This window comes from Fukomys damarensis, unplaced genomic scaffold (assembly GCF_012274545.1).
Source record: "Fukomys damarensis isolate Sample0158 unplaced genomic scaffold, DMR_v1.0_HiC HiC_scaffold_39, whole genome shotgun sequence".
NCBI classification, from domain to species: Eukaryota; Metazoa; Chordata; class Mammalia; order Rodentia; family Bathyergidae; genus Fukomys; species Fukomys damarensis.
Genome location: NW_022900951.1, coordinates 29,071,633 through 29,088,937, shown reverse-complemented (window position 1 = coordinate 29,088,937; position 17,305 = coordinate 29,071,633).

The following is a 17,305-nucleotide window of genomic DNA, read 5'->3' as shown; positions in this document are numbered from 1 at the left end:
GTCTACAAATTAATGGTCACCACTTTGACCACTTCTTATAATTGTAGAGACCAAAGCTAATGTGTATTAATCTCAGGCTAGCTCAATAAATTTAGTACTAAAATATTTGTTTTTCATTTCATGAAATTTGCATACTTTTTCCATTGAGTTTATTGGTACATTTTAGGTATAAGTACAGTTACATTCATCATTGGGATCTTGTACCTTTACATGCCATATGTTAGTTCTCCTTTTTCCCCATACCTCTGCCCTCCCTTCACCCCCTCCACCCTTCCCTATTTACAAAGACTTTGTTTCCATTTTTTTGTTTGTTTTCTCGTAAGTTTTCTTTTCCCTTATTTCCTTTCCCTACCCTTCCCACTTCCTCTACACCTTTAGCCCTTTTCTTCCTATTTCACATTGTCAATTATACCATTAGGATCTTATTTACAATTATAGTTTTTTAACTCCAGAGAAACTATTTGGTATTTACACATGTGTGACTTATTTATCTCACTTTTGATGGCCCTGAATATTTGTATTTTCAAATGAGTGGTTGATCTCCAGTGGTTAGGAACTGCTGAGACAGAAGACCAGTTAAGTTTAGTCTTACCAATGAAATGATGTGAAATGAAAAATATACCCAGCTATGTATATGGTACTTTATGCTTATATTAAAAATGTTATGGTTTAAATTTTTGTTAATGCTTCTCAAAGCTCACGTTGAGGAAAAGTAGAAAAATAGATTGTGCTATATTAAACGTTGAATTAAAAAATGAAATGTACTGCACTTTTCTGTTCATATAATGCAATACAAGTAAGTGATACATTGAATATTATTTACCATTTTATTTGGTTTTAAACTCAGGGCCTTCACACTGGGCTTTATCTTTAGCCCTTTGTAAATTATTTTTATTGTGAGTCAGGATTTCAATAAGTTTTCCAGGCTGGCCTTGAACTTAGAATCCTCCTGCCTCAGCCTCTTGAGCTGCTAGGATTACAAGTGCACATCAGTGTACCCTACTTTTTAAAATTAAATTTATATTTGTATTGTTACATTTTATAAAGTTTATAGCAATATGGCTACAGAGGTCAATTTACTCAGATATAAAAGATTACAAATGTATAATGGGCTTGTTATTAAAGAATAGGTCATAAGGATATAAAATTTTGTATGCATTGTATCAAATACTGCGTCTGATAAGTACATAGCGCTGCTTCTGAAACAGCAATTTGAACCATGGAGTATTAACCAAAACCATAGTATTTTGAAGATATATTTATATTCTATTAGTATTATAGGACAAAATATTTTTAAGAAACTGTTAACAATCCAGATACATTATTGATCTCATTTGTTTAAGTTTTGAAAACATACAGGCAACAGCAAAACCTGAAGAAAGCCAAAAAACTGGAAATTAAGAGATACAGAGATACATGTTTCTTTAAATCTACTAAGGTTTCTCATATTTTCTTTTATTCTGCATTTGTTATGCACTCAGTTGCAGCCTGAGATTAATACACATTGAAATTTGCTCAGCGAGTGAAGAAAATTAAGAATAAAATGCTTGGGGATATCTACAATACCTATAAATATTCCTTTTTGGATGTTTCAAACATTGTGTTTACTCACTGACTCCTCACCAAAATACGTCTCATGGCCAAGTCCGTAGTCACTAGATCAGAAAATTAAAATTTGACCTACATAGAAGACAATGTGAGTAGTGAAAAAACATAGCTACCTTTTCTAGTAGACTCTAGTAATGGTTGATTGTATCTATGTACTATGGCGGTTCTCAAAACTTGCCATTTATGAATTCCCTCTTTGCTTCTCATTTCAACAATAAGTATTAGGCAGAATACAAAGATAAAATAAAAAGTAAGTGGTAGAGTAAAAACATTTCTTCTTTCCACATGCAAGAATGAGAAAGTAAACAATTAAATAATCCTGACAGACCAACATATGTGGTGCCAAGTTTATTGATTGTATTAGGGTTCTCTAGAGGAAAAGTTTCAATATAAAATATATTTAATTATACAAGGGATTTATTAGGTAAATTCAGAGGATCAGAAGCAGAAGAATCCCAATGGCCATCTACTTGTTCAGAGAAAGAAGAATCTAAAATAGTCATCAGGATCCAGTAGTAGTGGAAGGTTGAAGGTCTAGGAGTTCACCGCAGAGTCACCAGTGTGAGGCTGTGTTGGAAGTCTGAGCGGTCTGCGCTGGTAGGCTAAAGGAACAGGAGACCAACATGCAGAGGCAATAGTGAAGACGGGAGCTTCTCAGAGAAAAGGGGGAACACTTCCTTTTCCTTTCCCATTTTGTTCATCTAAGCTCCAAGCATGTAGGTGTCATTCACATCTGGAGTGGGCTTTCCTCTCTCAATTTGTTGCTCTACATGCCAATCATCCACAAACACACCCCGAGTGTTTAGTCTGATAGGGAATTCTTACTCCAGTCAAGTTGTCATGTCGCAATTAATAATCACATTGATTATGTGATGAAATCTGTTTATAAGAAAGTTGGCCTTTCAGAGAATAGCTGTTTTCTTAGTTTACATACATTTATATGATTTATTTTCTCAGTCTAAGGGAGGGCAAGGGAATGGGGAAAATAACCAAGATACATAATGTAAAGGTGCAAATTCCCAATCATGAATGTCATCGTATTGCATACCTAAAATGTACCAATAAACTTAATACAAAAGAAAATCAACACCATACAGTGACTCATTGAAATGGCAAGAAAGGCAAATCAAATATCGAATAAAGTCAACCCGTTATTTTTTTAAAGCACAATTAAAAATAACCATAATCATACCACTGAGATTGTAAGAATTTATATTTGATAGCATGAAGTGAAGGAAAAGGTGGATTTTGCTATCAGTTCCGCTTTTACAAAATTTTATTTACAGATTATTTTCATGGACTTTATAGTCTCATAAAGGCTGAATATATTTCCCTTTCCCTTTCACCTTTGGTTATCTGGGTCACATTAAAAATAGAATTAAGAGATAATAAAAGTGTGCTAGTTCCCAAGCTAGGTTTTATAACATCTGTTTGCTCCTTTGTTCCTTTTCCCTGGTCATGAAATTAATTGGCCTACAGGACCTTATTAGTCTAAGAAGGATGAGAGACAGGGGAAGTAGAACTTACTAATAAGATACTGCCAAAAATCAGCTCACATCCAGATAACCCATATATGGTATTATTGACTGTCACTAACTAGTCTCATGAACTACTATGATTTTCATATTTTTGAAGTAGTATATAAAAACTAATCCTTTTTAAAGGTGACAGTAGTTTAACAACAAAAAACACATTAAGTTGGAATCCCAGAGTTTTATACAAAAGATAATAGCAATATGCTGAGATATCCAACATAAATTCTTGAGAATATCTAAATTTTTAAAAATTATATATTAAGAACTATTAACTTTATATTTAAAATGAACCAATAAATATTTTTCTTTAAAAAACTTATTAAGAACCTTTCATAGATTCTATTTACAAGCGTTCAAATTAGCTGAGTTTTAAAACTCTATTTAGCTGGGGATTTAGCTCAGTGGCTCCACCGCCTGCCTTGCAAGTGCAAGGACCTGAGTTCAATCCCTGGTACCAAAAAAAACAAAAAACAAAAAACAAAACAAACAAACAAAAAAAAACAAACAACTCTATTTAATACCATAAAATTAGCATTATTGGGAATAAATGGTAATATCTTCTAAATATAATTTAATAAATGTTTTCCTTAAGTCATTTAACAGACTAATCAATAATGCTATCAGACTTAAAAGCTGTACTGTTGGATCATTCCACATGAGGCAAATTCATACTGGAAATAGTACTTTGTCACTGAGAAATATTTGTGAAATTCAGTAAATTTCAAGATTTGTAGTAGTATAAACATTTATGAGCCATTTTTGTCAGCCTTTTACTGATAAACCAATGGCATGAGTGATAATTTGGCCTGATAGGAGGTGACTAGACTGTAGAATATTTGCTAGGTTGTATGTTATTCCCACTAAAAATTTCTTGTACACAACCATGAACAGAGTAGCCATATTTGTGATGCTGTTTTGCAGACTTTAAAAAGGTTACAAACTCTTAGCTTAATAAGTAGCTGAAATAATTAATTGATAAACCCCAAAAATGTACCAAGGTGATTTTACATAAAAGTTATTTAGCAATTTATATTAGACAATATATCATATGATTTTTTCAGATAATTTATCGATAGATTTTTGGGGAGGCAATACTAAGGATTGAACCCATACCCTTCACATGAGCTGCATCTTGAGCTCTTTTACTTTCTATTTTGAGATGAGTTCTCACTAAGTTGCAAAATTGCCCATTCCACTTTTGAACTTGATTCTCCTGCCTTTGCCTCCCAGTATTTTAAAGCAGATTATTGGGGAAGAAAATTAATAATTGCTTTATTTAAAGACTGAAAATGTTCTTTATTTCCATTTTTAAATTACTTAAAATACAGTCTCACAAAATCCACAAGGGCTGATAATCAATTTATTCCACTTCGGTCTTTTTAAGTATTCCAAATCTAGGGAAAACAACATAGATTTATATATCATAATAACGATATATCCTAATTTGACTTAAAACAATGGGATTGCACTGATACCAGACATGAAAAAATTCGATATCTTCTTTTACAAGGTTTTTCAGTGTTTACAATGCACACAAAAATGATGGTCAGTGTGTTGAAATTAATATGAATTTAAAGGTGCAAAAAATATACAGTACTTCTAAATTTTTGTCTTTAGAACTCATATACTAGCTATTTAGTTGCAATCATTTTACCTCACTGTACTAATTTTAATATCCCTAAAGCTGATAGATTTTAAATATCCCTAAACTAAAAAAATTATATATTTAGTATAAACTGTTATATAGTAGATTATAGACTACCACCTTGATTTTAAATAATCGTGCAGAATTATATTTTTCTCTACTTAAGTTTTGTTGTACTGTTAATTAATATACTTATCTCCATTTATGTGAATTAACTCAGATGATGAAGGATTCTGAGGCCAGTCTGCGGTATCCATGGATACCATGCATATCAGGGATTCTAAACTGAGCAACTTTAGAATTGAAAGTCAACACATCTTATCTGAACCATCATCAATGAAGTGTTTGCAAAGACATGCCAATGTTAACTTAGCAGATTTAGCCTAAAGCAGCAGCAATAAGGTTCAAAAGCTAATTTAAGTGAATAAGATGCTTTCTAAAAAATTGGCACTTTCGTGCTTCTGAAGTTAATTTCATAAAACCTGGAAAAAAGAAAATGAGATTTATGACTTTGTACATAAATTTGACAAGGTTGCATTGACATTATCTCTTGTAAAAGACAAGCGTGAAACCAAAATTTAGAAGAATTCTAAAATGTACAAGATAAGATACAGTGCTTTGGTACTTGAGAAGAATGATAAATATTTAGTACTTTTAATTAACCATAAGACCGTATGTTGTTTGTGAGTATATAACATATATAAATGTGTAAATTGTTGTAACTTTTTGATAAATCTTAGAAATACAGTTCCTTGCCTGAATCATAAAAAAAGACTTTGATATAAAAGTTGTGGCAAAATAGCCTCACTTTTCTTGAACTTTGAACCTAATTTTTAGAATATGGTATTTGATATTTGATATTTGAGGCGAGACCATCTAAGGAAAATCCGTACATATTTTCACTCATTTATACCTATCAGCTATAAATAATGCTGAAAGTGAAGGGCAGGTATATAGTTAAAATTTAGCTGGTAATAGTTAAATTGGAGTATTTTATGTGTAAATTGCACATGAAGCAGGGGAAGATTTCTCATGTTGGATTAATAACTTCTGAAAAGAATTGATCTACAATTAAGGCAATTCATTTTTATAAAATTTTTGATGAAAGAAATACAGGCTTTTCTATTATGAAAGCTAAAATAGTTTCATTGCAGCATTTTATTTAATAGCTCAGTACTAGCTATGCCACAAATATTCAGTAGCAACAGAACAAATATATAAATACTGCTATATGCACAGAGTGCATTATTATCCAATAATGAATGTGAAGAGATTATAATATGTACCAACATGGGTGAACAGTATAACACTGAGTAAAACTAATATGGCTAAAACAAGGTAGAGCTTAGCTTGTGTGATTGAATTTAAGTGAATAAAACAAAAGGCAACATAACTATCATGGTAAAATGTATGCAATATATATAATACACCAGTATTGCCATTTCTACTAATTCTATTCTTAATATTGTGAAACCATGACCACAGTCCATTTCTGGAAAATTTTCTTCATTTCAAAGAGAAACTCTCCTAACCTTTCCACTCAGTTTTCTGTCTATATGAAGTTTTATTATTTATTTATTTGTGTTTTTATTGAGTTTATTGGTACAATCTAGGTATACAATGCAGTTACATTCATTATTGGGATCCTGTACCTTTACATGATAGGTCTTGACTCTCATTTTTGCCCCTTGTCCCTGCCCTCCCTTCACCCCTCCTCCCCTCCCCATTTACAAACAGTTTATTTCCATTTTTTCAATTTCTCATATTTTTTCCTCTCCCTTATTACCCTTCCTCCACCCTTCCCACTTTCCCTACACCTTTAGCCCTTTACCTCCTATTTCACATTATTAATTATCTCATTAGGATCTTGTGTACTATTATAGTTTTTCACACCAGAGAAACTATTTGGTATTTCAGTTAAAGAAATCTCTATATGAACATTAAAAATAGGGAATCCTAAAATAAAACTAAAAAGGAAAATAAGAGAAAAGGCAATGATGTAAATTTAAAATAATCCTTAATTCTGAAGATGAAAATGGTCCCTGAACATATTTAAATTGCTTCTTGCTCTTGTAGTCATATTATTCTTTTTTCCATTATTTAGAGAATACTTTATTAGTTTCTTTAATCAAATCCACGTAGATATGACCTTAAATATTTAATACAGTGAATTACCCCTGTACAAATGGAAAAAAAAGTTAACATTTCTAGACCAATATGGCTGTTAATTTCTGTACAATGCCAACTCAACACAGTAAATCTAGATAACTTTTTCCAAAGTTGACAGCACAGTTAAAGTTTCCAAAAATTCAAATGATATATATAGGTATGTATATATTTATATTTATATAAAAAGAACAATAATAGCTGTATGTTATGCATCAATAGCAGCAGCTTTTCCAGGTTTTGCAGTCATCTGAACAAAATTATAGACATTCAGAACATTACATTAAAGAAACAAAAACAAAAACCAAAATAATAATACCCAGAAAACAGCAAAGTTCTGTTGCTGTTGTGGTACCTCGCACCATTTTTTTATTAGCATCTTAAACATCATCTGGAAAGAGAATATTCTAGAGTAATATCATTAAAAATAGCTCTGATAAAGCACAGTCACTACCACATATCTTAACAAAAATAAAAATGAGAACACACTTAAGCAAGACACAAAGATAGACTTCCAGTTCACCAATGGCAAACAGTGGGGCAAATGAGGATGAAAAGACCGATAGTGAACCCAGGACACCCTGAACTCAAAGCACAGGAAGTAAACAAAACAGAGTAATCAGGCTCTAGAAAAACTCAAAACAAATAATTTCCCAGAAGGCATAGAGATGATGAGCAAAATGAAAGTTGTGATTTGAGACTCTAGAGCAGAAACTGACAAAAAAAAAAAAAAGAAGATGAGCTCAGGACCATGATAGAAGCCATGAAGGCCCAGCATAAGCAAGAAATGGAAACACTAAACACTCAACATAGGAAAGAAATGTAATCCATAAAACAGATTCAAACAGATATCCAGGAGATTAAACACTCCATTGAAAATGTATTCAACAAAATAAAAGAATGTGAAGATAGACTCTCAGATATAAAAGATAAGATTGCAGTCATTGACTGTGAAAAGAGAGGTCTCTTAAAAACAGTAGGGGATAAGGAGAAATTGATCCAACAACTCCTAGATGATGCAAAGAAGAATAACGTAAGACTGATAGGAATCCATGAAGTAGCAGAAGAAAATACAAGTGACTTAAAAAAGCTGTTCACAGAATTAATGACAGAAAACTTCACAAAGAGAGGGGAAGAATTTGACATTCAGATAAGTGAGGCATATAGGACCACAACTAACCACAATAAAAAAAAAATCTACACCTAGACATATAATAATCAAGATCCCAGAAACCTAACAGAAGAACAAACTACTACAAGCAGTAAGAGAAATGAAACAAATCACACGCAAAGGAAAGCCCAACAATATCACAGCAGACTTTTCAACACAAACCCTTAGGGCACTAAGGGTTTCAAGTACTAAAAGAAAACAACCTCCAATCTAGATTGATGTATCCTGCAAAACTCTCTTTCAAAATGGATGGGGAAATAAGATACTTCCATGACAAAGAACACCTCAGAAACTACATGAATACCAAAACAGCACTACAAACAATTCTAAACAAGTTCCTAGGAAAGACAATAAAGGCAACAACACAATGAGGTCCAACAGAGCAAATCAAATAGGCAAGGCAAGAAACTAAAAGGAGAAGGTGAAAAAGTAAAGAGTCAACAAAAGGCCAATAACATGACAATAATAAGTCAGTACATGTCAGTTATAACCATCAATGTCAAAGGCCTCAACTCACCAATCAAGAGAAATAGACTGGCAGAATGGAATAAGAAGCAAAATCCAACAATATGTTGTATACAAGAAACACACCTAAGTGCAAAAAAAAAGCCCATAGACTGAAAGTGAAAGGATGGAAAACAATTCTCTATGTTACAGGAGCCCAGAAAAAAGCGGCAGTCGCAATCTTATTTGCAGACCAAGTAAATTTCTAACCAAAACTGATTCTAGTATTGTAGATGTAGGACGGTACTATATCATACCTCGGTGAATGTAAAATATCTTGTACCCGCTTTATTAATTTTTCTATCGTGTTTTTGTGTCTTGCATATTTCAGTCCACATAATATTTTAAAGAATTGCCTGTGCTGAGACAATTTGTTCATGCTTTTTTCATTACTATAATGAAATAGCTGAAGCAGGCTAAGTTTGTAAAAAAAAAGTTTCATTTAGCTCTGAGTTTTAGAAATTTGAGGACAAGCTGGTGTCTGGAATCTGCTGGGGGCATCATGGCTGATAGAATCATAGTGGTGGAGTTACACGTAGAGATGTAGACCATATGACAGGAAGACAGAGGCTGGGTTCCACAGTCTCTCCCAAGGATACAACCCTAACTGAATTAAGGACCCTCCTCTAAGCTCTACTTAATGGTTTCACTTATTGCCACTCAGAGGGCCAAGCTCCTAACATACTGACTTTTGTAGGTACATGTTTATACAGATTTAAGTCACAGCAGGCATATACTGTAACTTTATTTTTATAGCTGTATAATAATCCATTAGGTACAGTCATTTAATTATATCAGAGATTAGAAAATGTAAGCTCTCAAGTTAAATATATGTGAGACAGTGTGATGTTGGAACTGTCTAATTTACCATTCTGCTGATATCAATATCCACGGCAAATAGTATTTTAAATTCAGGCATCCTAGTTAATTTTGCAGGAGATGATGGTGGTTGAATTTGAGATACTATATACTACTGTGGCTTCTTCTGTGTTTGTAACTGATTACTTTCTGCCATAAAGGAGTTTTACATGTCTCTCACATTGGTGGTGATTTATAGAATTGTACACATTTGTACAGTTTTGTTTAAAAATAAGGTAGGATAAACCAATAATGCCAATGTGTAAATCCCAAAAAGTATTATGCTGACTGAAAGGAGATCAATAGCCAAAAACTTCATACTGTATGAGTCAATCTATATAACATTCAGGATAAAATGTACTTAAAGGAACAAAAACCAGGTCAAATGTTCATAAACCACTCCTGGTTCATGAATCAGATCAATAGCTCAGATCAGTGAGGTAGGAAGGGTATGACACAGTGGTACAAGAGACTGTATTAAGGTGATGGAAATATTCTACATCTTGAATTTGATAGTTACATGACTGAATACACATTGAAAGTTATAGAATGGCGCACCTAAACAGCTAGATTTTATTGTACTGTTTAACTCCAATGGCCAAGAACAAAAAGGCGAACTTGCCTGGCCATGCCCCTTTAGACCAAGACAGTTAGGAAACACTATGAAGACAATAATGATGTCATTGTGAATACATACCTTTCAAATAACATTTTATTGAGTAGTGAGATATTCCCCTTTTTAAATTATGGCTACAGGCTAATTTATACTTCCAGTGCTCTAATCCACGGATGAACCAGTGGCAGAAATATCAGTTTCTTAGATACATTTCAGGTATAATATGTACTATCCTACGTGGTGGCGTAGTTACTGGATGTTAGGTAATGCTTAGACATTTAAATTCTTACTAAGTTCGCTCACTGTACCGGTTAGGTTTTTCTCTGTAAAGAGACAGCCCAATAATTAGTGTGACAAACAACCTAATCCTATTGTATTTTGAGGTTTTGTGAATTGGATGAGTGATTGTGGATATTTAGCTTTGCTCATTTGAAGCTGAATATTCCTGAATAGCATGACTAGCTGAGGCATTGGTCTCATTACCAGCAGAATGGTCTGGGCACATTCTCATGGTGGTTCCATGGTTATCACCAGTAACATGAGGTAATTTCAAATGCAGAAGAAATTGTAAAGCACTTGAACATGTAATGGTGGTTGTTGTCTCTGTGTTCAAAGCAAGCTATGTGGCCAAGCCTTTGATAAACCAAAGGGTGGAGAAGTAAACTTGATCACTTGCTTGGAAGGGGGGTAGAAATTCACATTATCAAAGCATATCCTTACAGTGATGGGAAGAATCATATTTATAATTCTATTGAGATACAATTTATATGCCATAAAACTTACACATTTTTAGGAAATAGTTCAGTGAATGTTCACAAATGTATAAAGCAATGTTATCATACCACAGTGATTTAGAAAATTCCATCATCCTTCAAAATTACTGTATTCTGGTTTGTGGTGAGTTTCTATCTCAAACCATACCTAGTCACTGTTATTCTTTCTGTTGCTATTTCCTTGACTTTTTGTATCATTTAAGTGAAATCATATAATGTTATCTTATGTATGTAATTTCTTTCATTTAGTATTGTGTTTTTGATATTTATCCCATAATTGGTAATACATTGCATCAATTGAAGATAATCAGTTTTATTCATTTAACTGTTGATGGACATTTGGGATATGTAATATATTGGGTTGTAATGAATAAAGGTATTATAAGTATGTAGGATTTTATATGTAAATATGTATTCATTAATATTGCACTAGTACTCAAGAACTGAATTGATATATCTTGTGTCAAGAATTTGTTTAATATTAATGCTATAAGAAGGTGGTACTATATACTTTTTCACTTAAGATTTTTAACAATTTGAGTACCTCTTCTCCTTTTTCTTTCTCTTTGTCAGCAGAGGTAAGGTCTTAATTTTGTTGATTATTTCACAAAATGATATCTGGTTTTGGTGCTCATCTCTGGTTTTTATCTTGTCTACTTCATTTATTTCTGTACTAGCTTTTATTATTTCCCTCTTTGTTGCTTTGGATTTAGTTTGCTCTTTTACTATTTCCTTAAGTTGTAAGGTTAGTTATATATTTGGGATCTTTATTCTCTTTAAATATTATCATTCATAGCTATGTATTTCCCTTGAGCGTTGCTTTTCCTGCATCCCAAAGTTTTCACATACTGTAACTTGATTTTCATTTTCTTTGAAGTATTCTTTAAATTTTTCTTATGATATATTCCTTGTTCCATTAATTATTTAGGACTGGGTTGTTTTCTTATTTATGATTTTATAAGTTTAATTCTATTATTATTTCATAAGTGTACTATGATTATACAGCCTCCTTTGAATGTCTTCACTCTTTACAGATGGAGATTTTCCTTAAATATATTGTCTATCTTAATGTACAAAATATACATAGAAAAATATATTCTCTTCTTCAGTTGAGTATCTACAGATGCTAGTTGGGTATAGTGGCTGCACAAGTGTTCTTTAAGTCTTCACTTTCTTTGACATTTTGCCTAGCATAACTTCCCACTATTAAATACACTGTGTCAAATTTTAAACAAATTTAGATGAATTCTTTCTAATTTGAACGTTTTCAGATTTACATCATATATTTTGAGCCTAAATTGTTTGGTGCCTGTGCATTTACATTTTTTATATCTTGATGTATTTTATGTTTCATAATTATACCTTGTCCATTATATCTAGTAAGAATTTTTGTCATAAAGTTTGTTCTTGCTGATATTTATATTATCAATCCAGTTTTATTCAGATTCACTGAACAAAAATTACTTTGCATGGTTTACTAGTCAGCGTTTCCATCACTGGCACAAAATATGTGATGGTTATAACTCAAAGGAGAAAAGGTTTAAATTGACCCAGAGTTTCAGAGAATTCAGTTTATGGTCAGCTGGCTTCAAGGCAGAAGCATCATGGCGGAGAGCTTGGCGGAACAAAGCTTTCCGGTTCATGGTAGCCAGGAATTTATCAGACATAACATCAGAAAAGGGGGGTCAGAAACCATATAAAGCACTTAAAGTCTCACTTCCAGGGCCCATCCAGATAAAACTGGAAGTGTGTTCTTCTATTTCCTTGGGCATTTTTTAATCCAGTCAAGTCAACATATCACAGTTAACAGTGACACTATCAAGATAGGGATTATCTTGATTACTTCCAAAATGTTTGTATATTTACATCTAATATGAATGCTCTAAGTAGTAATTGATTTTGATTTTGTCATGGTTTTAATCAGTTCTGCCTCTTATTGCAATTAATTAGGGAATATTGTTCATCTGTATTTAATGTAACTACTGGTATGGATATATCTTTGTTTTTTAAACATTTAAAGTCTTTTTATTTCTTGACTTCTCCAGTACTGCTTTATTTTTTTTTTTCTTTTTTGTACCAGGGATAGAACTCAGTACCTTGCGTTTGTGAAGCAGGTGGCAGCACCACTGAGCTAAATCCCTGGCTTCAGTACTTCCTTGTTTTGTGCTGTATTTTGTAGCGCAACATTTTGATTACCTTCTTGTTTCTTCTAATATATAATTCAAAAATATATTTTTGAAAAAAATTTCTGGGAATTACTATTTCAATAGTTTGTAACAATCTACTTTGTTTTACACCAAATTGAAGTAGTATACAAAATTTTGCTTCTGTGTAGCTCTGTAGGTTGTGAGAAATTTACATTTTAGACACTTTCTCTATAAACATACAAATATTATTGTCTTATGTTGTAAGATTTAAATCATGTAGTAATAAAATGATTTATAATCAAATGTACATTGATGTTGATTTTTATTTTTTCATTTATATTCCTTTGCTGATGCACTTCTGTTTTCTTCTGGAAATGATATGGCCTTTATATTTTTTGGATTATTTTTGGCCATGATCTGGTTCAAACACATTTTTTAGATGGATTTCAAGTTATTTTAGTATAATTTAAAATGCTTTCATTTCCATCAAAACATCTGTCCAGAAAAAAACTATTGAAAAAATGGATAGATACTCTGTGGATTTGTTCTTGATTGCTGTTATACTATATTGAAATACATCTTAACTTTTGTGCCTGTGCCTTACTGGCTTGATCACAGTCAATTTATAATAAATCTTAAAAGCAAGTGTTGCATGTTCTCTAAGTTTATTAATCTTTTGCAGAATTGTTTGGCTACTCTAGGTCCACTGCCTTTCTGTATAAATTTTAAAATGAGCTTGCCAACTTGTCTAAAAATATCTGCTTGGGTTTTAATTGGAAAAACCTTGAGTCAATTTTATGGAGAATAGTCTCTTAATATACTGTATTCCAAATTTTCCTTAGGGTATGGGTGATTCATGTTAATAAACCATATGCACTTTCTACAACACAAAGATAAATAACAGAACATTTTTTATATCTGTCTTCACAGGTTCAATATACTTGTCATATTTTGCTGTTTTTCACCGAAACTGAAGAGTTGCCAGGGAATCATCCCAAAGCATTAAGATAAATGAAGCCCTGCTTCTGTGACATGTCATGTTGTCCATGTACTGATTTCCTTTCTTCTCCCCATGATTACTTCCTACCAATAACTGAAGATTCAACTATCTTTTCTCTTTTGTGAAGCTTTACCTTGGCAGATTCTTTTTCATTATTAATTTTCTTGGTACATTTTAAGTAGACAGTATAATGACATTCATCACTGGAAATATGCACCTCTGTGTGATCTGCCTTGGTCCTTATATTTTTCCCATCCCCCCGCCTTCCCTTCAACCTCTCCACCCCTCCCTATTTACAAAGACTTTGTTTCTGTTTTTTTCATTTTCTCATATTAATATGAGAACACCTTGACAGATTCTTGTAGCTGTTCTTCCTCTGACATTGCTATCTCCATCTCTGTGCCTGTATCATTATGCCAGGAACTTGGATCCATGGAAGGTTACTCTATTCATGTGAGTACCAAGCAAAAGAGGTAGGACTTACCTAAGTAGGCTAAACTAATGGTTCTTAAGATTTCCCTCACAATTCAATTGGAATACCTGAGATATATTTTAAATCTTTTTCCAAGTTTCATCCTCCATACCTAATTTCTCTTTAACTACTGTGAAATCTTTCTCACTACCATGTGCATCCTGAGCTTTAGTCCCTTCTATATCCATTTACCAGCTAGTGTACCATATAATATCCAAATAAGTTACTACATAAACTGAGATTTTTTAAAATTTTAATTTTGAGAAATATTCTCAATATACAATGATTACATTTATCACGGGGAGTTGGTACATGTACATAACACATTATAATTATATTTCATCACATTCCCCTCTCCTCCTTCCCCCTCTCCATCTCTTACTCTAGTTCTAATCAAAACAAGAGAGACTCTATTATCCATATGCTGTTATCATCTTTTTTTTTAGTTAGCCTGAAGGAAAAAGTATGATATATAATGGAGAGAGAGGGTGGGGAAGAGACATTCATATGGACGTTGTATTATTTCCTACTTCCTATTTTATCCATCTAAGCACAGCAACCATTAATGTTTAACGTGCAGCTGGGCATGGTGGTCCACACCTGTAATCCCAGCACTTGGAAGGCTGAGGCAGGAGGATCACTGTGAGTTCGCAAGCAGCCAAGGCTACACAGTGAGTTCCAGGTCAGTCTCAACTACATAGTGAGACCCTGTCTCAAAAAAACAAAAATAGCCGGGCATGGTGACACATGCCTGTAATCCCAGCACTTGGGAGGCTGAGGCAGGAGGATCGCTGTGAGTTCTAGACCAGCCCGGGCTACATAGTTACATAGTGAATTCCAGGTCAGTCTCAACTACAAGGTGAGACCCTGTCTCAACCCCCTCCCCCCAAAAAACCCAAAATAAATAAATAAGTAAATAAATAAAAAAGTTCAGTTGCTGCTATCACAAAATCAACCAATAAGAAATGCTGGTGGGGCTGTGGGGAAAGAGGAGCCCTGTCCACTACTCATGGGAGTGCAGACTCTTGTAACCACTGTGGAAAGTAGTATGGAGATACCTCAAAGAACTAGGACTAGAGGTTCCATTTGACCCAGCTATTCCCCTGCTGGGATCTTCCCTAAAGAATTAAAAGAATCATACCACAGTGATATATGTGCACCCATGTTCATAGCAGCACTTTGTAATAGCTAAAACTTGGAAGCAGCCCAACTGCCCATCAACAGGAGACTAGTTAAAGAAAATATATTTTTTAATAAGATGGAGTACTACTCTGCCATAAAAATTGAGCTAAATGGATACACATTGAGGTGGGAGGGGTTTTAGGGAGGGCAGGGGAATGGGGAAAATGAGAACCAAGATTGATTATGTAATGGTGCAGATTTTCAACAATGAATGTCATTATAATGTATACATTAAATGTACTGATAAAATTAAAAGTCCTAATTGGTCATTGTTAAAACTAAAACATATTTTTCATTTGTTTTTATGAGCTGCACTGTTTGATAAAGAGGAAAATTTATGATCAGACGATCCAGGTGAAAGAGAAGCTCCATTTAAAAAGTACACAGGCATCTGGGGAGGATAGAAAACAGCACACAGTGACTCTGGGGATCAATTTTCACCTCAAGTAGAGATTTCAATAGTCAGAAATTTGATATTTACATTTAGATTATGTGGGTACGTAAAATGGAGTTTTATCTTGCTTTAGTCTAAATGGATTAGCAGTTGGATATAATGCTTTAGTTATGGGGCATCATCCAGGTAGCTGTTTTGTCATAGATTTTGTAAAAAAACTTATGTTTTAGGAGGTGTCATCTGTGGTCTGAAGACCCATGTCAATTGGTTTGCAGAAAAATAGATCAGTAAGTTGAACCATTTAAACATTTATATAATGTTAAGGCAGAAAAATGATGTCATGCACATTGTTTTTTACTTCATTGAGAATAAGGAAGAATATGAATGGTTCTTTAACAGTGGTCTTATAAGATAATTCACTTTATCTGAATAGAATTAGGTCAAAGATACAAGAGATGAATGTCAAAATGTCAGCAAGTAAAAAGATTGTAGAATAAGTCCCAAAATGAGAAGCAGGCAATTTCCTAGAAGTCAGCTCATGGATTCTGAGAAAATTCAGTGGATATTTGGGTAACAATAGATATAGAAGTATGGGAAGACTATGTTCATTTTATCTGTTCTACAAAACAATTTTACTAGACCTAAACTTGATTTCACAGCTATGGAAATGAATGAAATTGATTACTTTTATGTCTCCAATAGAGATATTGCATAAACCATTTTTCTTATGTGTATGAACTATTTTATAGACATGTGGAGAAAACTAAAATTGACAAGGCAAACATTTAAATTTTATAATAATATTTAAGTACTTAGTAAGTACTTCTTGTTTAGGAAATAGACTGATAAGCCATACATCTCCAATTACAGTTCCTTTTTATTTTCTAAAAATTTGAGAGTCTCTCTGAATTGCTAAATAGTCTCCAGCAGGCCTCAAACTTGCAATTCTTGTTCCTCAGGTTCCCAGACTGTATGATAGGATTATAGGTTTATAGGTGTGCATTACCATGCCTAACTAATAATTTTCTAATATAACTTTGGAGAAAAATTTTAGGGTCTATCCTGCCCACTTGAGAACAATAAAATTTCTCATGCCACTCTACCCCCATACACGCATATGCATAAAATAGAGTACTTTAAACAATGTATACACACTTCAGAAAAGAAAAGTAGTATAATATTTTTCACCAGGTGTATTACTCTCATATGGGGGGCCCTAGAGGACGTTGTATAT